Source organism: Vombatus ursinus, unplaced genomic scaffold, assembly GCF_900497805.2.
Source record: "Vombatus ursinus unplaced genomic scaffold, bare-nosed wombat genome assembly UNPS02014813.1, whole genome shotgun sequence".
Classification (NCBI taxonomy): Eukaryota; Metazoa; Chordata; class Mammalia; order Diprotodontia; family Vombatidae; genus Vombatus; species Vombatus ursinus.
In genome coordinates this window covers 33000783-33022175 of record NW_020954591.1, presented here as the reverse complement: position 1 = coordinate 33022175, position 21393 = coordinate 33000783, and the positions used below count along the sequence as shown (strand labels likewise).

The window sequence follows — 21393 nt, the reverse complement described above, 5'->3', positions numbered from 1 at the left end:
TGTCAGGCAAGAGCAGATGATATTAGAGAGTACTAAGCAGGGTGGAAAAGATCTCCTCTCAAAAGACAGAAAATTATGGACCTAATTCTTACTTCTAGTACCAGCATGGTCAAGTGGGCAGAGTGCTAGACTTGGAGTCACAAAGACCTGTGTTCAAATTCTGTCTGTGGTTGGAGATTCTGAGAAAGTTATGTAACTTTTCTGAGTCTCAGTTTCCTCATTTAAAAAAAGGGGGGAGGGAACAATAATACCAATATGATTTACCTCCCAGGGATGTTGTAAGATGTAAGTGAGATAACATATTCCAGTTACTTTGCAAATTTTGAAATACCATATGAAATATATAAAAATCTTATAATTATTACTTAAATGGGGAAGTGCAGATATCAAGCATGACAACTGAGAAAACACTATTGGAAGAGCATGGTGATGGCTAAACACTTAAGTCTCTCCTGCTACCACTGGAACAGAGCCAACTAAACTTATTGTCAGCAAGTCAGTCCCATTAGTACATTCTACCAGGACTAATCCAGGGTATCTTGCAAAGTGAAGCAAATATCAATAAAACAGTAATGAGTAATTTTCCCAGCTCCACTGATTCTTACTGGAAACTAACCCAACATCCATTGCAGCTATTGACAGACATTCAGTTCCTCATTCACACACATTGACTGGCTCTTGAGAGCTGCTTCCCCTCCCCCCCATCTGGCTCCTCTAGATTCATTTGGGGAGAAAGCAGGGTCTCTTAGCTTCAGCACACATCGTCATCAAGTTTGGGACTGGGGATATCTAACTCTCCCTGACCCCTTCCACCCCTTACCATGGCAGTCAGAAGACTTTAAGACTAAAACAGAAATAGGACAAGTTTAATGTTATGAAGGAGAGAATAAAGTAGGGAGGATTAAGCTGCTAATAAGTGGGACCTTTAATGATTTTCCTCCCATTTTCAGAGTGTCTACACAATCATCAGGAAAACAGGCAGGAGCAGTAGAAAACTTTAGCTCTACAGGGAGCTGCTCACCATGGTGATCTGTCCACTGAAGCCCTAGGTGGGGTTCACACTTGCTAGTGGCCATGGCAGTTGACAGTGGGGGGTGCTGCTGAGAGTGAAAGGGTGTTAATTCAAGACTTAGGAAGTGTGATGCTGGGGGAGATCAGCCATCCTAATTCTCTCCATCCCCTTAAAAAGTATGTCAGTAACTCACTATGGCTGAGCTGTCTCCTTCCCCATTTGGAGGTATGGGAGAAAGAATACTCCCAAGGTGTCTGCAGCACCTTGGCTCTCCAGGTTCAGGAATGAAGCATGAGGGAGGAAAACAAGCACCTGCTGGGTTGGTGTTGTTATGAAGAACACTGCCCTGAGCAGCCTTGAGTCCAAGATGACAGTGCTGGCTTTGGAATTTTGTGTCACAGATAAGGGAGTTGAGCTGAGCAATGTTGTAAGCTGTTTAAAGCAAGTTATCTGGAATGCACTGGATTTTTTGGGGGTGAAGTCCAGCTTTGATGCTCCTTCCTTCTGTCTTAGACACATACAACAAAGTGAAGTCGTAGGTCTGGTTTGGTATTGCCATGAGTCAGCTGTGCTCCGATAAGCTGCTTAGTGATAGCATGAGCATCTCAAAGCTTGAGTCTCCCTCACAGAGGTTAAAGGGGACCATTAAGTGAGAACTAATGTGATTACCATCACTGCCCTTCAATAACCCCAGATGTGCACTTCTGGAAGTGATGTGGAGCTAGAGAAAGCAGCTGTATTTACCAGCTGTCTGAAACTTTGTGGCAGATTCTTGTTATTTATGCTGGAAGTTGGAGAAGAAGGAAAATTTTATCTTCTCTGTTCAGTTCAGTTGTTTTTAGTAATTTTTGATTCTTCATGACCCCATTTGGGGTTTTCTTGGCAAAGATACTGGAGCAGTTTGCCATTCCCTTCTCCAGCTCATTTTACAGATGAGGAAACTGCGGTAAACAGGGTGAAATGGCTTGCCCAGGGTCCTACTAAGTGTCTGAGACCAGATTTGAACTCAGGAAGATGAATCTTCGTGACTCCAGGCCTGGCATTCTATCCACTGCCCCAGCTAGCTGTCCTAATCTTCCCTGTATCTGGGAACAGTTCAGATGCAAAAGGCAGGAATCAAGCTCAGAAATAATATAGGTAAGCATTTCATTTAGGGCACAGAGAATTCCTGGAAGCCAACTTTGTTTCCCTGTGCTGTGGAGGCATAATGGTATAGTAAATAGAGAAGTGGTCTGAAAGTCTGAAGACCTGTGTTCAGATCCTGCCTTACAGTACATATTGTCCATGTGACCTCCTGTAAATCACTTCCAAAGAAGGGGCCAACCTATATTGATAGAGGGAGTTTTTTTTCATCTGGGAGTTCCCTATATCAATGAAATCACAGGTCCAGTTTCTATTCCCCTATTTCTTTGTTGCTGCACTCCTCTGCTCCACACATTCAGCATCATCATCCACTGAATGAGTGAGTGAAGAATGAGAGGAATAAATAAAGTAAGAACAGAGCAGTGAAATGTGAAAATGGGAAATGCTTGCAATGGTAATGATATGTTCCCTTCTCATCTCCTAGGGATGTTCTTTGATGGCAGAAAATAAATATTAATACCCCTCATTGTGTGATTCTAACTACTCTAAAATTTCAGAAAATATGTTTTAGCATTACTTTCCCCAGTAGTATGTAAACCCCTTGAAGTCAAAGATTTTCATTTTTGTCTTTATCTCCCTCATGACTAACACAGCACCAGAAACATAGCAGCAAGTTAGTGAATGTTTATCAATTTTAATTGAACAATGGTGATTGTCTCTCTTAGGTGTCCCTGATTAGAAGATGTCCCTGTCCTCTCATTGTGGAAGAACAGCGCATGTAGCCAATCAGATACTAGTTTCTGGGCCAGCTAGGCATCAGTGTTCCTCTTTTCCACCATCCCCAGTAGGGTCCTCATTGCACTTTCCCCACAAAGGAGTGAAAATGACAGGAAAGCAATGTTTCAGCCTTGCTAAATCTCCTGTCATCTCTGTCATCTCTTCTCTCAAAGTGCTACAGTAGAAAAAGCATGGCTCAGGCCTCAATGAACAGGGATTCAAATCCTACCTCTAACCTTTACTATTTGTGTGACTATGGGCATGACACAACTTTCTTGGACCTCAGTTTCCTCATCTATAAAGGACATTTAACTAGATGACTTCTCACATCTGTTTGAGAGCTATGATTCTCCCATTTTGAATTTTGTGATCTGAATTTTGGTTACCAGAAACATATTTCCCATTTATGTCACCATTCCCATGAAATGAGTTGCCCCTTAAATCATTATTTTGCCTAGAAGCATGTTTCATAGAAACAATTCATGACAATTAGCAGGATGCACATGTACAGAGGTCTCTTTATGACTCTGGTCCTGAAAAATAATACTAGTGCCTACCATATAGCCATAGCACATTTCATTAGGGTGTGCACCTAGGCATTTTACTTTTTTTTTTTAAAAGATGAGAACACTTGAATGCTTTATCATAAAAGACATCTTTATCCATCAAGCAAACCAATGACACTAAAATTGAAATAATTTTTAAAAATTGACAACTAAACTTTATTTTAAAATGAGCTTAAAAATGAAACACAAAACATCACATGAAGGAGACATTAATATATACCTAGGACTTTACAGGCATGCCTATGCTCATAGCCTAACAATGTTTTATCAGGATTTTATTGTATGTACTTGTATGGGCTGTGGGGATACATGAGATGACCTATGATAGAGACAGAACCAAGTAATAATGAACCAGGTAATACGGGAGTTTTCAGGCAATGTAACTTGCCTCCTCACAGGAGCTCAATGAATAGTTCAAATTGCTTAGTAACCAGTCCTAACAATGTTCTTGTGGTATAGCCTGAGGGCAACTCATTTGTCCATCAATCAACAAGTATTTATTGTCAACAACAATCACAAGGTTAACTAGTACAGCTTCTATGCTGTGGTTCGGTGTAGGGATATTGGAGTCCAAAGTCATTCTGCTGCAGAGCTAGGTCTAGAACCCACCAGTTGACCCACTCACATTTTTTTTCATCTTCCTAGACAATGCTACAAATGTGCCCCAGTGAGAATTTCTCATTTATGGCTAAAATGCCTCCAGGCTAACTTAAGCCAAGATGAGCAGTCAGTACAATCGGCTATGATTATTTCATCTTCATCGGCTAAAAGCAAATTGATCAAGGCAAACACCTCTGTAGTCTAACAAGGCTCTTAGTCTATTTGTATCCCAGCCTGATAATGAGGTGGTTGCTTGATATGTGTAGTGATTACATGCTATTTCCCATGCCCTTCAGGAACATGGAACTTCTCCTTGCATAGCAGAACATTAGAATGCCTAGCCTGGGATAACAGCAGCCTCCCATACAGGGTGTTTCAGGGTTGGCAAAGGGATTGGGGGTGGAAATTCTCCATCTGGTTTCAGCACGGCGGACAGAATCATGCTACAGATGACCAACAGCTCATTTAGTCAAGCTTCCAGTACTCATACCCAACTGGTACTATTGACTTCCAAAAGGATGGGGATACCAATATCCAAGGTTTATCCCAGGCTGCCTGGTCTATAACATGTGGTTTCTCTCATATGACCAACTGGTTTAGTCAAGTGACTGTTCTGATTTAGTTGGAAAAAAGAAAATACTAGCAAAAAGAGAAATAAAAATGGTTGGACTCATCGTTTAGAAACCTGAGGCAGTACTTCCTCTCTCCCACCTATCCCCCAACAATAAGAAAATATAATAAAAAATAATGAGGAAGAGAAAGGGCCCTGGGAGGCCTGGCTTTTGAGGAAGATTTAGGTCTAAGTCCTGATTCTGACATATACTGGCTGTGGGGCTATGGGCAAATCACTTAAATTCTTAGTGCCCTAGACAATTCTTAAAAACTATGTTAAGATGAGTGTGTTATGTTTCTGCATTTCCCCACACCAATGAAATTATAGTTATGGATCAAAAAAATTAAAAAAAAATAAACAACTCTAGTTCCCTTACAAAACCTTGAAATACTTTGCAAAGAATCAGGCTGTTTTTATCTGACAGGTGGGGTTGCAAAGTGAGCGTTGGGGGAGGAATTAGATAAAAGTTTTCTTTCCCAAAGACATTAGCAGACAAAGATAGGGTGAAGACCAGAGAGGAAAAACATGTATGTTTCTATGGGTTTTTTTAAATTTTATTTTTAACTTTGTTTTTTCTTTGTGTATCGAAAGCTCCTGGATACAGCTGAGATTTCTGGCTGTCTCTGAGCTGAATAATACAGTAGACAGCCCAGCAGAGACAGACCAGTGCTATGCAGGAGGCTCCCAATACACAGGGAAGGGATTTTTTCATTTCATACATCATTTAAAACCTGCTGCAGCGATTTACCAATGTCAGTCCATCTTTGGAGCACAAAGAAGAGAAGAAAGAGAAATATAGATGCTTTAGTTGTGGGCAGCCTGGGGTCTCAGGCGGAGGTTGGGTTTTCTTCTTGTCCCAAGCAACAGTAAATGGGGAGATGCCAGGGATCCCAAACACTTATGAAGAAGCTAAGGGAGAAAAAGACAGCTTGTGGCAGATTGGGCAATCCTGCTGAATTACTTTATCTGAATTACCCAGGCAAGGTTGGACTTCTTCACTTTAGCATGCCAAGTAGTCAGTCTCTGTGCCTCTGGTACCCCCTACTCCAAACTGCTTAGACTAATCAATATTTCCTAAAGCCCAATTTTGTTATGCCCCTTCCCTACTCAAAAATCTATAATGGTTCCCCTAAAGTCTGTTGCATGAAGTCCTATTCCCTTACCTGGAATAGACTGGAAAAGCATTTATTAATCAATTACCATGCACTGTGCAGAGTGCTGAGGATACAAATAAAAAGCCAGACAGTCCCTGTTTTCAAAGGACTCACCTCTAATCAAGGAAGATAACACATATAGCAAAATGGAGCTGCTGTAGGGAGGATAGAAAGGCCCAATGGTTCTTAGCTGTGCCATGGCAGGGCAAACCTTAGGATTCAGCAGTAGGGCAGATAGCAATGGATGTGGGTGACCATGTTTACTAGAAAACATGGTCTGGAAAGGCCAGGGTCTACAACCCTTGTGAAGAAAAAATCCTAGAGGGATATGAGTAGGAGGTAGTCTAGGGTGTTTGGAAAGGGTTCCAGGTGGTCTTTGTCCTCTGGTGTCTGCTAGTAGGAATTTGAGTGGCCAGGGCATTGGTCAAAGAACTTTGTTTTTAAAACTTTTATGAATCATACAAATTATTTTTCCTACTTCTTAATATTTATCCTGAAATCAAGTTAAGATACTTCTCAATGGCCCTTGTACATAGCATATTCACTTTTTACCTGAATACCATTGCTTAAGCTGCTCCCCATCTTCCTACTTTTCTGGAATTCCTTCTCTTTCCTCCTCTCTCCAAATCCTTCAAAACTGCTTGATTCACCACCTCTACGAAGCATTCTCTGATTATTTCACCCCTCCAGTGATCTTTCCTTTTTCATTTTTAAAAAATATCTCCCATGGTGCCTAAGCAGAGTGCACAAATTGGTATCCAAAAATTTATTGCTTGAGGTAGAATTTCCAGGGATTTAAATCATCATCGATCCTTCTCTCACTATGGTTTTCTTACTATAGTGAGGTTAAACAAATATACAGGTAGCCTTCAGCTAAGTGTCAGAAAATGCCCTAGACTAGGAGTCAGAGGACATGGACACAGATCTACCACTCTGATTATGACCTTGGGCAGGTCATCTGATCTCTCTAAATATAAGTTTCCTCCAGCTGGAAAATAGCTATCACAATAGCTGCTCCAAGTATCTAGATGTGCTTATTCCTGGGATTTATTAAGATAATGTCCATAAGATCATCACATAAACTCTCAATCATGAGATGTTATCATCGGCAACTTTGATTCTTTAGAGAATACAAAACTTCCCATTGGGTGAGTCTTTGGGTGGAGAAGATGGGTCTTTCTGCAGGGGAAAAGACTGGGAGGATTCAAAACACCAGTCAATTTCCCACATTGGATCTATCCCATTCTTTCCCTCTTATTAAATTCTGAGCCCACTTCATCGTTCATATTCCGTGCCTGTCCTTGATATGTGTACTGATGTATATTATCAACAAAATCAATAAACTCCAATGGTTCCCTATTGTCTCGAGTACTAAATATAAACTCTTTTGTTTGGCTGTAAAGTCCTTCACAAACAGGTTTCAGCTTACTTATCTTTTCAGACTCACTATACATTGCTCCCCTCCCAACTGCCCTTCTCCTTACTTGGAGCACTCTATATCCCATTTCCATGCCTTTATGTTGTCTGTCTTACAAGCCTATAATAGGCTCCTTTCTCATCTCTGACTCAAAGAATTCCTCACTTTCTTTAAGGCGCAGCCCAAGCATCACTTATGTGGTCTTTCCTGATCCCCCCCATAAGGTAGTGCCCTCCCTTCATAACTATCTTAAATTTACTTGGTATTTATTCTATAAAAACAAATATTTCCTTCTTTGATAAAATACAAGCTTCTTGAGAATGGGGGAAAGGGGAGGTGTTTCATTCTTTGTATTTGTATTCCTAGCATCTAGCACAGTGCCTGATCCATAACAAGCACCTAATTCCTACTCACCGATTGATTGATTGATCGATTTATTCAATGGCCTAGCCATTCAACTAAATATCATAATCTGAACATGAGATATTTTCTTCTTTCTAGTTTTTACAGTGTAGATTATTAGGTCATTCTTTTAAGAGCAATTATGAGTATTATTGAGGAGGTCCTATACTATTCTGGGACTTGATGAAATAAGAACAATATAATTCACAAATTGGAACCTCTTAAAGACCTCACTCCTTTCAGGACATGAAGAAAACCTGTGAAAGGAAACTTGTTCGGTGATCACACATCTCCTTGTTTTATGTCTCACTTGGTGTTACTTTGGCTAAAAGCAATGGAGAGACATAGGGTAAGTGCAAGAAGGCTGTAGTACATTTCCCATGATGTTCCATGTGGATGAAGTGGCTGTGGTCAAGGAAATGGGATGTGATCAAGGAAATGTATGCTTAGAAAAGATAGGCTGGTCATGAAGTAAGAGCAAGGTATGAAAGATGGATAGCTCGAGCATTTCATGGAATGTAAAAAGAACTAGACCATAACTCTCAAGGTTTTCTTTTTTGCCACTATCTCTCACAAATGAGATTCTCCTAGTTTTGGTCTTGGCAGACCCCAAATTGGAAGACAGATGTTTGCTCCCCTCCACTGCTTTGCCAAGTCAGCTATCCCATCTATTTGAACTAGTACTGTAAGAAAGCTGCAGAGAAAAGAGGATAGGTTTCAGCTTTTTGCTATTAAAGTATAAGAGAAAAGACTTAGAGTATACTATCAGAGCCTACCCCCTTCTATCCATTCCTATCCTTAAGCCAAATGGGTAGCAAGTCCAAATGTTGTGGCCTCAACTCAGCCCTGCAAACTCCATGACAAATGAAAAGAATGGAGAGGAGTCTGAAACAGGGTGCATAAGATGCATTATCTATGTGTGTGAGTGCAAGGCTTGTGAGGTTCTTTTTCCTTTATTTCTCCTCTTCCTCTCCAGCTCCAAATTAGTTTGAGATATGGATTCATAGAAAATTAGAGCTGAAAGAGACCATGGAAGTTATCTAGCCCAATCCCCTAGTTTTACAGATAAAGAAACGGAGGCTAGAATCACAAACCTTTATTGCTGGGAGGGACCTTAAAGATAATCTAGTCCAAGTCTTAACCTGAGTCACTGAACTTCAAAAAAATATTTTTGTAACTATTCCAATATAATTGGTTTCTTTTATAATCCCTATGTATTTTATTTCATGCAGTTAAAACATTATACTGAAGAAGGGCCTATAGCCAGACTACCAAAGGTGTCCATAACACAAATAAAGTTAAGTTCAACTTTCTATCTGTTTCTGCCTTACATCTTTTTTGTTTTTTGACAATGAGGAAGAAGGGGCCTGGGTCGGGGAAGCAGGATGTAACTGTAGTTTTCCAGTCTTAGGTTAAGGCTGGTGTAGTTAATCTCAAAAGGCAAGAAGCCACCAGCTCCGTGTAATACCTGGAAATTAAACTCATGGAGGTTGAATTGAATTATTGAATTGAATTGGAAAGTAGTTGAAACTGGAGCCAAAGGGAAAGAGAGCCTGTGATGAGAACTCCCTCTGTAATGAGAGTGGATAATGCCTAAAGCACAATTGATTCCAAATAGGCTCTTTTGAAGCTCCTGAAGCAGCTGTATATTGTCATCCAGGGCATTTAGGAGGCATTATCATCAACATTCATAGGCTGTACCCAACCTGCTGCCTATCTTTGGGCTGTATAGCTTCTAGGATGAGAGAACAGTTGTAGAAAAGACAAGTCACTCTCCCCACTCCATATAATGTTAATAATAATACCTTTGTATATAATTAGCATTCAATTTATAATTTGAATTTGTGGTTACAAAATTTGACTCCACAAAACCCCTCCCAGGATGCTTCTTAGCTATAGAGGTGACCCTGGGTTCTTAAAGACTAGCATATACAGTGCAAAACATGACAAATACTGCCACAGTGAGAAGGATTCTGTAATGGCTCTGGTTAAAGGCTATATCTACTTTCTGAGGACTAGTCTAGCTAAGTATGGAGAGAGAGGTTCACCACTGTGAGGCTAGCTATTTGGTGATGAATTCTTTAATCATGGTATCTGATGAAGGAAAGAAAAATGCAAAATTATTCTTGAACCTGTGCCTCTATTCCTCTGCTTCTACAATGATGATACCAGAGTGGTAGAAAGGACTGAAGATCCTAGGTATCTCACCATTTTTAGGATGTTTGTAAACCTTAACATATTCTAAATGTGTAATCCTTTTGGCATGTGATATGATACTGGAGACACCATTTAGAATACACTGAGGTTTACAAACATCCTAAAAATGATGAGAGACTTCATGAGACACTTGGTTATCTCCTATTGCAGTGCTCATGTAGCATCTGCTACAGAGACAATTAGTAATTGCAGCCTATGTGCCCACAACCGTTATTGAGAATGAGAAAATAGAGAAATTACATAAAGAACTTGAGGACCTCCCTCCTTCCAAATTAAATCAATACTGTGATGCTTGGTATTTTCAATGTAAAGGTGGGCACAAGGAAGAATGGCACAAATATGTTGGAAATATATAGTTTAGGTATACGACACAAAAGAGGGCTAAGGTTTATTGGTAATACCTTTGCTGTTCAGTAGTTTTTCAGCCACGTCTGACTTTTGTGACCCTATTTAGTGTTTTCTTGGCAGAGATACTAGGGTGATTTGCCATTTCCTTCTCCGGCTCATTTTACAGATGAGGAAACCGAGGCAAACAAGGTTTAGTGATTTCTCCATGGTCACACAGATAGTAAATGTTTGAGGCCAGATTTGAACTCAGGAAAATGAGTTCTGACTCAAGGCCAAGCATTCTATATACTGCACCACTTAGATGATATATGTGTATGTAGACACACACATACCTACACATACATATACACATACGTATATATACACATATATAATATACATATATACATACATATGTATACATATTTCTTTTCTTGAAGAAAGTATGCACTATGTATCAAGGATTAATTATGTACACATGTACATAATACTAAATACATAATGAATTCTTCCTTCAAGAAGAGAAATTCAGAAAACACTGGACATGATAAGGATCAATAAAATTCTTTTAAGTTGAAATTGATCATATTCTAATAGACAGAAAATTACTTTTCTCTGTTATGTCATTTACAAGTCTGCAGTCTGTGTTTAATCAGACCATAGACTTTTAGAGCAAAGATAAAGACCAATAACAAATTAGAAAGAATAGAAATGAAAAGCTATGGCATGTAATTGAGGCAATTCCAATATGCCCTTTTTAAATAAGTTGTTGATGCTGAAATATATAATGTGATAAAAGAAGAGACATTAATGCTAATCATCACTATTATCTAAGGAACTTTAACCAATATAAGTAAATTGTCAAAATGAGGAGATTCAGAGAACCTAGAAATGACCTTACCCAGTAAACACTTGACCTTTATGCCAAATGGAGAGAGATGAAAGCCAAAAGCAGCATTGGCTTAGAAGACAAAATCTTATTGAGAAGGATAAGGCAGAATTATGTGCATTGTTGCTTCATAAAATAGTGAGAACAAGTGAGGGGAAAAAAACTGAATTTATAAAAATCTTGATTAGAGACCCAGTGAACAAAATGACCATATGTCTACATGTTCTAGATGATCCTAGTATTCCAGTTTTAAATCTACAAACTTAAAGTAGATTAGTCATAGAACATTTAAGAACAGAATTGAAAGGACAACCAAAGGAAGAAAAATGGAAAAAAAATCTGTTGAGTTCTCTAACAAACTTTCCCCCCTGTCAATTACAGTGAAACTTTCACATTTGGGCTACAACATTAGTGTGTGGCATGGTGTATAAAGATGTAGGAAAGGTATAATGAAAATAAGGCTAGGAAGAACAGATGAATTAGACCAAACAAAGGGAAGGTCTATGCTTGAGGGAACACAATTCTGAGAAAATTGAGGGAATAATTAATTCTCAATATATCTGAAAAGGAGAAGCTTATTAGATCATGGATCTTATTATTACCTACAAAAGGCAATTGAAAAAAATATCAAGAAATTCTAACCTATATGCCTACTTTTCCATCTTTGCAAAATATTTTGAATATCCGTATATTGATTACATCCTTGATGAAAGTATGAGAGAAAAGAATTTGCAAGCACCCTTCCAGTTCACAAGCGCTACATTTACAAAGTGAGCCAAATGGTGCAAAGAAAAATGTGGTTCTGTTGTGTTTATCATTTATTGATTCTAAAAAAACAATTGCTTTAGGAAAGTAAAATACCAGCTTAAAGATTCTGTTCCAACAAGGAATCACATTCCTTTGTTGAAAGTCATATAAGATTCCTTAGGGATGTAATAACAGAGATAACTTTGTCTCAATCGAGGAATGAATTAGGGAGACATATGATTGCCAAAGGTGTTTACTATAGTCATTTTCTTGGAGTGCTGAATAATACCCAAACCACAGCTCATGGTAGCTTGGGGATGTCTAGAACAGAATCCAAATGGAAAATGGATTCCCTAGAAATACAGAGTGTGGACACCTCCAGATATTCCTATTTGTGGATGACATTCTGATTGTATCAAGCCCTTCAGAACTACAAAATCTCCAAAATAAGGGCTATAATTTTTCAAAAGAATTTGGCAAACTATCCACACAGGAAAAAACAAGTGGATGAAGAATGTCTATTATCTGGCTATGATACGCAATTGACTGAATAGTTCACAGAACTGATACATTAATACTTATCTTGGATAGACGCCATATAGATAATGAACTGAGTCCAAAGTTTAATTGAAGAAGAAATCATATTTATAATTTGAGATTTAGAGCTGGAAGAGACATTAGAAGCCATTAGGTCTAACTTTCTCATTTTACAGATAAGGAAACTGAAGAAAAGAGAGGTTAAATAACTTGCAGAAGGTGCTATGACTTGTAAATGTCAGAGGGGGAATTCAAACTCAGGACTTCCAACCCAATAACTGCTACAGGGGAGGAAATTATACAGTTACTTTTTTTTTAAACTAGGATGCTCATCAAATGACAACAACACTATCCATCACTGCATCCTTATTTGAAACCATTTAAAATTTTCAAGACCTGCCAGAGTTTGTGCTTCATTTGTAATGATTTGAAGGACCCTGAACTTCTCTTGGTAACAAAGGCCTACCTTTCCACCACACTGTTTTTCAGGGGACGCTCTATGAACTTTGATGACATGGAACAGTCTGGCATCTTTGAAAGCACTGCTCAATTTACCAAATGCACTTCCTCTAATCAGTTTTCAGCCTAGTTTATTGTGTATCAACAAAATCTGTAGATACACAATTTGTAAAGTCATTTCAATTGTGTTTGGATGTACGTACATACATACAAGTATACATACATGTAGATGTATATATGTTTGAATAAGTAGCCATCTTCCAGTCTATTACTAAGGGCTAATCCATTTGGTTGTCTTTTCATTTGCATGTCAGGCCTTTTTTTTAAAATGATCCCCCAGATGGAAAATTAAAGTTGCTTTGTTTCATCAATGGCTATGTATTCCAGTATCTATATCTATATCTATGTCTATGTCTGTATCTCTACACACACATATACATATGTTTGTGTTCTATGCTTTGCTTGTTGTTAATTTCTCTTTTCCTAGGAAGATGCTAACTCGAATTGCCTAGCCTGGTAAGGACTTTCAGTCTGTATAATACTCTGTGTGTGTGTGTGTGTGTGTGTGTGTGTGTGTGCATGTGTGTGTGTGTGTGTGTCTTGGGGTGGGGGATTTTGTAAAACATCACTTTTTGTTTTGGTTTGTTTTTTTTTCCTCTCAGACTCCAGCCTTGTTTTCATCTCCTCTGTTCATGAGTGTGGGCACTTCTCTACTTGGTGCTACCAGGATGGCACTGAATATAAATGAGCAAGCAAATTAAACACTGCTCAGCTATTCATTTTCTTGGAGTGCTGAATAATACCCAAACCACAGCTCACAGTAGCGTGAAAGGTAGCTTAGCTCCATGAGTCCTCTCAGGTCTTCAAGCAGGAGGCATGGTTCTACCTATAAGTTGCTGAGCTATTAACCAGCCTAGAGCTCTGATAAAATTCAGTCTACTAGCCCCACAAGGCCAACATGTGATGTTTTTCCTCTAATAATCACCTGGATAGAAAAATTAAGCTTGCCTTGTTTCATCAATGGCTATGCATTCCAGTGTGCAAATTAATAAATTTCCCCCGAATCCATAACAGATACATCTTTGTTCAGCCACAGAACGTTGATATAAATTGTAGCTTTTCAGGACAGCTCTGTCAAAAGCATAATATATCACAGAATAGCGGATAGAAGTTCAAAAGTACATATAATAATATAATTAAGATAGCTTGACAAGAATGTATTTTAAAAGTATAAAATACCTGCAGGTATAATAGCTTCATAAAGTCTGTCAGATTTACTTCTACTGTGAAAGAAATTTAAAATGTTTTACTTTAATGTGATGCAAATGAAGTCTGGGATATGCATATAACACAGTCCTTAAAAAATAGGTAGAGAGCAAAGAATAAAAGTCAGGTTCAGGCCAAACGAGATATTCAACTTTTTGGATGACTGGATAATAGATCAAACAAAGAGATTGGGGAGTAACATTGTTTTGTTTGTGGAAAACACCAATTTTGCATTTTTTCCCCTCGTTGGTTGTAGGAAGGGAAGTGTTTTTATTCAAAATTAATGATTCCCTCTGTACATTTTTCTTCCTGCTCAAAAGGTTCAGGCATAATTCTTGGTTAAAGCAAAAGCAATTTTTATATAATTACCAGGCCACAGAAAATTATTTTTCGACGTACTAAAAGCTAAGGGAGTGAAATGACTTATGCCTAGAAGAAAGCTCTCTGGGACTTCTTGGTCTACTCAAGGACAAGTTGCCTCCAGTCAAGTAGGAATCAAATCATCTCATCTCTACCTATGTATTGTGACTATGTCTGTGTTGTAGTGGAAGGAGCAATGGATTGTGGTTCAGGGAAAGGATCTTAGATCACAGAACTCATCTTCTCTAACCTCATTTTACATATGAGGAAACTGAGGACAAAAGAAGTGAAATGACTTGTCCAAGGTTACCTTAGGTAGTAAAAATAACAGATTTTGTAACTGAATCCTCTGACTCCAGATGTAATGTTCTTTCCTCTGAATCAAGTTCTGTGACCCCTTGGTAAATCACTTAATCTTTCTGGCCTTTCTGGCCTTCAGTTTTCTGACCTGTAAACTTAATAATGGTAGCATTTATAAAGCTCTTTTAGGTTTGCAAAGTGCTTTACATGTTACCATGTTTGATCCTCCCAACAACCAGAGGAGGTAGGTGCTATTATTGTTCCCATTTTACAAATGAGGAAACTGAGGAACATAGCAATTAAATGACTTGTCTAGGACCACACAGCTAAGAAGTGTCTGAGGCAGGATTCAAACTCAGGTCTTCCTGATTCCAGCTCCATCACTCCATGCAGTGTGCCACCTAGTGTGATAAGATCCAATCCAGCTGAAAATGCTGTAATTATTTGCTGATCCTAGGAACTGGACAAGGATGTGATTGTGGGAGGAAGTCATCCCTATGAGTCCAGGAAATAGACAATGATTGGGTTTTTCTTTGAAGGTACGACAATCACTGGGTTAATCTTACTAATTTAAAGACATAGAGGGGCTTATTTAGATTTTTTAAAATTCCCTTTTGCAGCCTGATTTCGCTAGTTTGGTTTGTCTGCCCTGAAATTTAACCATTCCCCTCCCCACATACCTCCATCTTTTGTCCTCTTTGGCTTCCTTCAAGTTCCAGTTAAAATCCTACTTTCTACTAAGTCTTTCCCAATCCACCTTAAGATTAGTGCCTACACTTTGTTGATCATCTCCAAATTATCATACATATACATGCATGCATATATGTATATGTACATACATATATACACACATATACATGTATGTATATATATAATATATGTATATATATATATATATATATATATATAGATACACACACATATACATGTATCTGTTTGACAAATTGTTATCTAATTGCCATCATTGCCTACCTCCTTTACCGAGTGAATCAGAGTGCCTATCTGCCTTCTATTTTACCTACTTCCAATTTATCTCTGGGCAAAGAGTATTTGCTAAATCCTAGTTCCAGATTCATTTATGTAATGCCAGCTGAGATTAGGAAGAGAAATAGACAATGCTGATACCTGCGGTCTCCGAACTGGCTAAACTGCTAAGCTCTACGAGATCACCAAAAACAACAACAACAACAAAAAGAGTCAACAATGGTTGAGAGGAGAGTTTTAGTAAAAGGTAAACCTTTTCCAGGGTAAAAAATTACATGCTCACATTGCCACAGAGCCATGAAGCTAAGAATCAACAATCCCAGTACCACTGCTTCACATGATTGCACCCAAAAGAATTTTCAAAGCAAATGTACTTTTCACCATTATCTAGCTCATTTGCATTCCATTCCATTTGGATAGTGAAACTAGGCTAGACTCTTTGTTTTCAGGCTAGGTCTACATGAAGGCAAACAAACATTTTGGGAAGGAATTAGCCATATGGGTCTGTGCATTATTTTCTTAATGTAGGAATCAAGTCAACCCTTATAAAATATCCCATCCAATGTTTATTTAAAACTGATGCATTCTCCTTGTTGAGGGGCAGCTTTTAGATGGAAACCTCTCTACTAGCTATCAACTATGTCACAACTGCTGGGGTCACAACTGCCTTGGCTTAATATCCTCTCCAGCCAGGAGTGGAAGATCACCACAGGGCATACTGGGTAAATTACTATGATTCCAGGATATCCAGGAGATTTGCCAGGGCTATCTGGCTATGGTTCTTCCTCTTTACCTCTTCCTTTATGAGAAAAGCAGAAAAGGTATAGCTGACATTTCAGATTACCTAGAAGATGCTCACTTGGCCAATTCAGGAGTTTTATGGCATACCTCTCTCTTCCCTGTACAAGGCAATGTGCTAGGGCCTATGAGTTTCATTTTGGGATATAATGTTCAGCTGTGATATCTCCATTTTAGGAGAGACATTGTCACTTACAACCTGTGTAGTCTTCAGAGAGTTGATTCATTTTTCTGAGCCTCAGTTTTCTCATTTGAAAATTAAGGGGCTTAGACTAGATGGCCTTATAGAACTATAAGGTTCTTATGCTTCTCTGATCCTATGATGCTGATAAGCTCCAGAATAATTAGGACTATGACTAGGATGATAAGAGATTTGAAATCAATGCCGAGATAAACAATTTCCCATCTCAAGAGTTAACTTCCCTTCTTAATGCAGTTTATACAAGAAATGGAGTAGCCTTTGCCTACTCCAGATCTCCAAGACTAAGCTACACATGCCCTTTAAATCATTTATACCACGTAGACTAATTTACCCCTTAGGGCAGAAGGCCTGGACAAAACAAGCTGCTCTAAAGACAATTGGGTAGGGGTTGGACTAGATAACTTCTAAGTACTCTTGAAACTCCAAAAGTTTAGGACAGTCCACTCTCTCCTTTAACTTTCTCCTTCCCACACTTCCCCCCCCCTTATGTTCCCACATCCTCCATGAAATCAGAAACAAAACAAGAAGCAACAGGTGCTCCCAATACAAACTGTATGCAAAACATGGTACCATCCTTAACCACGAGCATGACAGACAGCTGATGTCTGGGTGCTGATAATAGACCTAGTATTGGAAGCCACACTGTCAGTGGCACCATGTTCAAATGTGACAGATAACAACATACATATGAAATAGACCTGTTAAGGGCAACCCATTACTTTTGTAATTTATTGAAACAAAACCAAGTGCTTCTTTTAAACTCCAATCCACAGCCAGGAAATACAATGCAGCTATCACTTCTTTGTCTCTCAGGAGCCCCAGCAATAACTTTAACGCCATCAGAAGGCATTAGATGTTAGAGGTGAGCAAAGGCATAGATTTCTGGCTTTTATCAGATAATTAAGATGCTACCAAAGTCAAACCTTTATCAACATTAGACTAAAAATAAGCCATTTTCATCTACGGGCCTTCCTTCAAGCATTCAAAGCGACAGTGCTCTGAATGAGGTTTAGCTTTAAAAAAAAATTCTCCATTGTTTTTCAATTTTTATTGGCAATCCATTTTCATTATGCTCAATGCATTTGTCTTCATAATATGTACTTCACAATTACAATATCAAAGAGTTTGTATCAACATAATAAAAATGATCTATAGAATGGAACAGGGAAAACATAATAGCACAATGTGATTATTAATGAAATGAACAGTTGGAGAAAAACATGGTATCCCATGGGGAATCCTGTCCCTATATGGCAAGTTGTTAGAAATGGGCGAAGGCTTGGAGGTGAAATTGAAATTAAATCAATAATTCCCCAGAGATGGAGGGGCTAGGCTGATGCTACTCAACTTTAGCGGAGGGAGAAACGAATTTGGGATTTGCCAGGTGACTTTATGTTTAGAAATAACTACCCCTCAAATTGTACTCCTTCTGCCCACCTTTCCAACCCAGTGTATCCTGACACTTCAGTATTGTAATAGCTAATCAAGATAGACTAAAAAAGCACATTTTTCCTGCCATCCATGTATGAAAAAGGGACAGTTTTCAGTGCTGCCCAAGAAATAGGGTTCTAGAGGTTATAAGGAACTCGGGGACATCTAGACCAGCCCCTACTCAAATAATGAATCCTGTTTAAAACATTTTGAGCAAGTGGTCACTGAGCCTCTACTTAAACCCTGGGACTCATTCTCTGACACTCCCATCTCTATTACGTTTTTTTTTGTTTTATATACATATATATACATATACATACATATATATATGCATGCATATATACACACATAGTTGGTTAGGAAGGTTTTTCTTATGTTGATCCAAAGTTTACTTCTGTATAATGTTACCACTTGCTCCTAGGTCTTTCTTTAATGCCAAGCAGAACAAGTTGAATGTCTCTTTCAAAGGCTGACCCTTTACATAGCTTTTTCACCCTTCGTAAAATTTTTCTTTTCTAGGCTAAACATCTCTAGATCTTTCAACCAATCTTCATACCTCCCACCACATTGGTTGCTCTCCACTAAATATACTCCAGCTTAACAACATTGTTCCTAAAATATGCTTCCTAGAACTAGATACAATGCAACAGATGTGGCTTGATCAGAGTAGAATATAGTAGGACTGTCATCTCCCTTGCTCCAGATATCATAGCTCTATTAATGTAGTCCAAAATGGAATTAACTCCTTTAGCTGCCACATTAATAAGTGTAATAGGTAGCATTTTTATAGTACTTTAAGATTCGCAAAGCACTTTATAAATATTATCTAGTATTTTTCTCACAACAACCCTGAGAGGCACATGCTATTAATATCTTCATTTTACAGATGAGGAAACTGAGGCAGACAGAGGTGAAGTGGCTGACCCCGGGTCATACAGTTGTAAGTGTCTGAGGCTGGATTTGAACCCAGGTGTTCCTAACTCAACAGCTAGCACTCTACTGTGCCACTTCACTGCCCCATTATACTATGGACTACTTAATTCAGGGGTGGGGAACCTGAGGCTTCAAGGCCACATGTGGCCCTCTAGGTCCTTAAGTGTGGCCCTTTGACAGAATCCAAACTTCACAGAACAAATCCCCTTAATACAAGTATTTGTGGACTCAGTCAAAAGGCTGCTCCCAAGGACCTAGAAGGTCACATTAGATACAGGATTTTATATTTACCCCTATTCAGTTTCTTATTAATTTTACCCCACCATTTCAATGTGTCCAGGTCTTTTAACTAGTGAGTACATTGTTCATTCCTCTCAGTTTCATCTTCTCTTCAGTATTTGATAAATATGCACCTATGCCTTTAAAATAATATCAATTTACATTTACATAGCACTTTAATATTGTCAAAGCACTTTCTCTACAGTAAATCTGTGATGTGTACAATGCAAGCATTATGATGCCTATTTTTCAGATGTTAGCTTGGTGTAATTAAATGACTCATTTAGCTCATAAGTAAAGAGACAATCCTTGAACTCAGGTCTTCAGACTCCACAAGCAGCACATTTTCCACTCCAAGTTATTGATAAAACCAACATGGATTAAGAAGAAGAACCTAGGGCACTCCACTAGAGATCTCCTTCTATGTAAATGTCCACCAGTCCATCCAGTTAACACTTTGAGAACTACCTGTGAACTATAATAGACTACTATGAACCACATGACCACTATGTAAGGAGAGATAGGTCTGTTAGCACCAAAGAATCATAGTCCCAGTGATTCAGCCCTGGGTTGGAGAGGGGCCAGAAAAAAGGTGTGCAAGGGGCCTCCATATGGTCAAATAAAGCTGAGGCAGCTGTAGTCTAGTACAGAAAGCTCTGATGTAAGAATTAGGAAGGCATAGATTTGAATCCTAACTCTGTTATGAACTAGTTATATGATCTTGGACATTTTTACCTCACTCAACCTATGCGCTTAATTGTAAAAAAGAGTGACATACTAATTAATGAATACGTTTTATAGTAAATGACAAAAACAAAAAAGGAATAAAAAAAAGGCAGTTCTTTATAGCATCTAAAAAAGAGCTGGAGAAGGAAATGGCAAACCACTTCAGTATCCTTGCCAAGAAAACACCAAATGGCATCAATGGAGAGTCAGACATGACTGAAACGACTGAAGGACAATGACAAAACAAGTTTTTCTGGTGACAGTTCAGCCCTATTCTCTTTGTCTGTCATCGATGAAAATAGTGAATAATGGCTCATTACCACCCAGACACAGTATTCTTGCATATATATGAAGATTCTAGAATTTTCCCATCCCACATCTCAATGCAGATAAGGTTCATAGCTATGAGTTTCCTAAGTGAGAACACCATGTTATCTACAGGCTCATGAACATGTGGCAAGCGCAGAATACAAATTCTTGTCATGTCCTGGAAGCTAGTTGCTATTAGTGATTGAAAAAAATAAATGTAAACTCTCTGCTGAGTTGACAGTAAAGCTCTACAATGGTTTCTCTGCAATGGACTTACCTAGCTCCTGTAATGATATGTCATGACAACCGAAGGAATTGTTTCTAGTGCAAATGTTACTCAGAATACGTAGGAGAAGTAATTTCACATCAGAACCTAGGGAAGTGCATGCATACTTCCCAATGTAACTGTAGATCTCTCTTTGCTGAGGCCATGGAAGATAATATCAGAGCTCAGCTTGCAGAATAGGATTCTATAGGAAGAATCCTACCTAGGTGATCTTAGGTAAGTCACTTGACACATCTATTGGTCAGTTTTCTCATCTGTTAAAATGGGGGTGGGGTGGCATATAGATTTAGATGACCTCAGAGGTCCCTTCCATCTCTAAATCTATGGTTCTTCAGTCCCATATTTTCCTCTCTAGTTATAGTAGGTCACTATTAAATTCACTTCAGAATAATTCTTCCCTCTTACCTGATGCCACTGTATGTAAAAACCATGCTGGGGTTAGGTCCATACTTGCTATGCATCTAGATAATTCAGATTCCAAATGTGATATTACCTAAATAATCTAGACAATTGGTCTACACAGACCCAGTCTGGGCATATTTGCATTTGGGGAACAAGAGACAGTGTCTTGCTTTCACAAGGCAGAACACTGCATATCTGATTGATTCAATCCCTGCTGAAGATCACAGAAAGCTTTAATTCACTGATGCCGACACCCGGTCAATTAAATGGGCCTTGTTATCAGGAGCCAGTGAAATAGACAAATAAATAAGGAAGGG

The 21393-nt window shown here is 38.6% G+C and overlaps 1 protein-coding gene across 2 annotated transcripts in view; it reads right to left on the bottom strand.

The window, feature by feature from the left end:
* The window catches only part of KIRREL3 (kirre like nephrin family adhesion molecule 3), a 753551-nt gene that overhangs the window by 566027 nt on the left and 166131 nt on the right, over positions 1-21393 (bottom strand). The window lies entirely within an intron of this gene.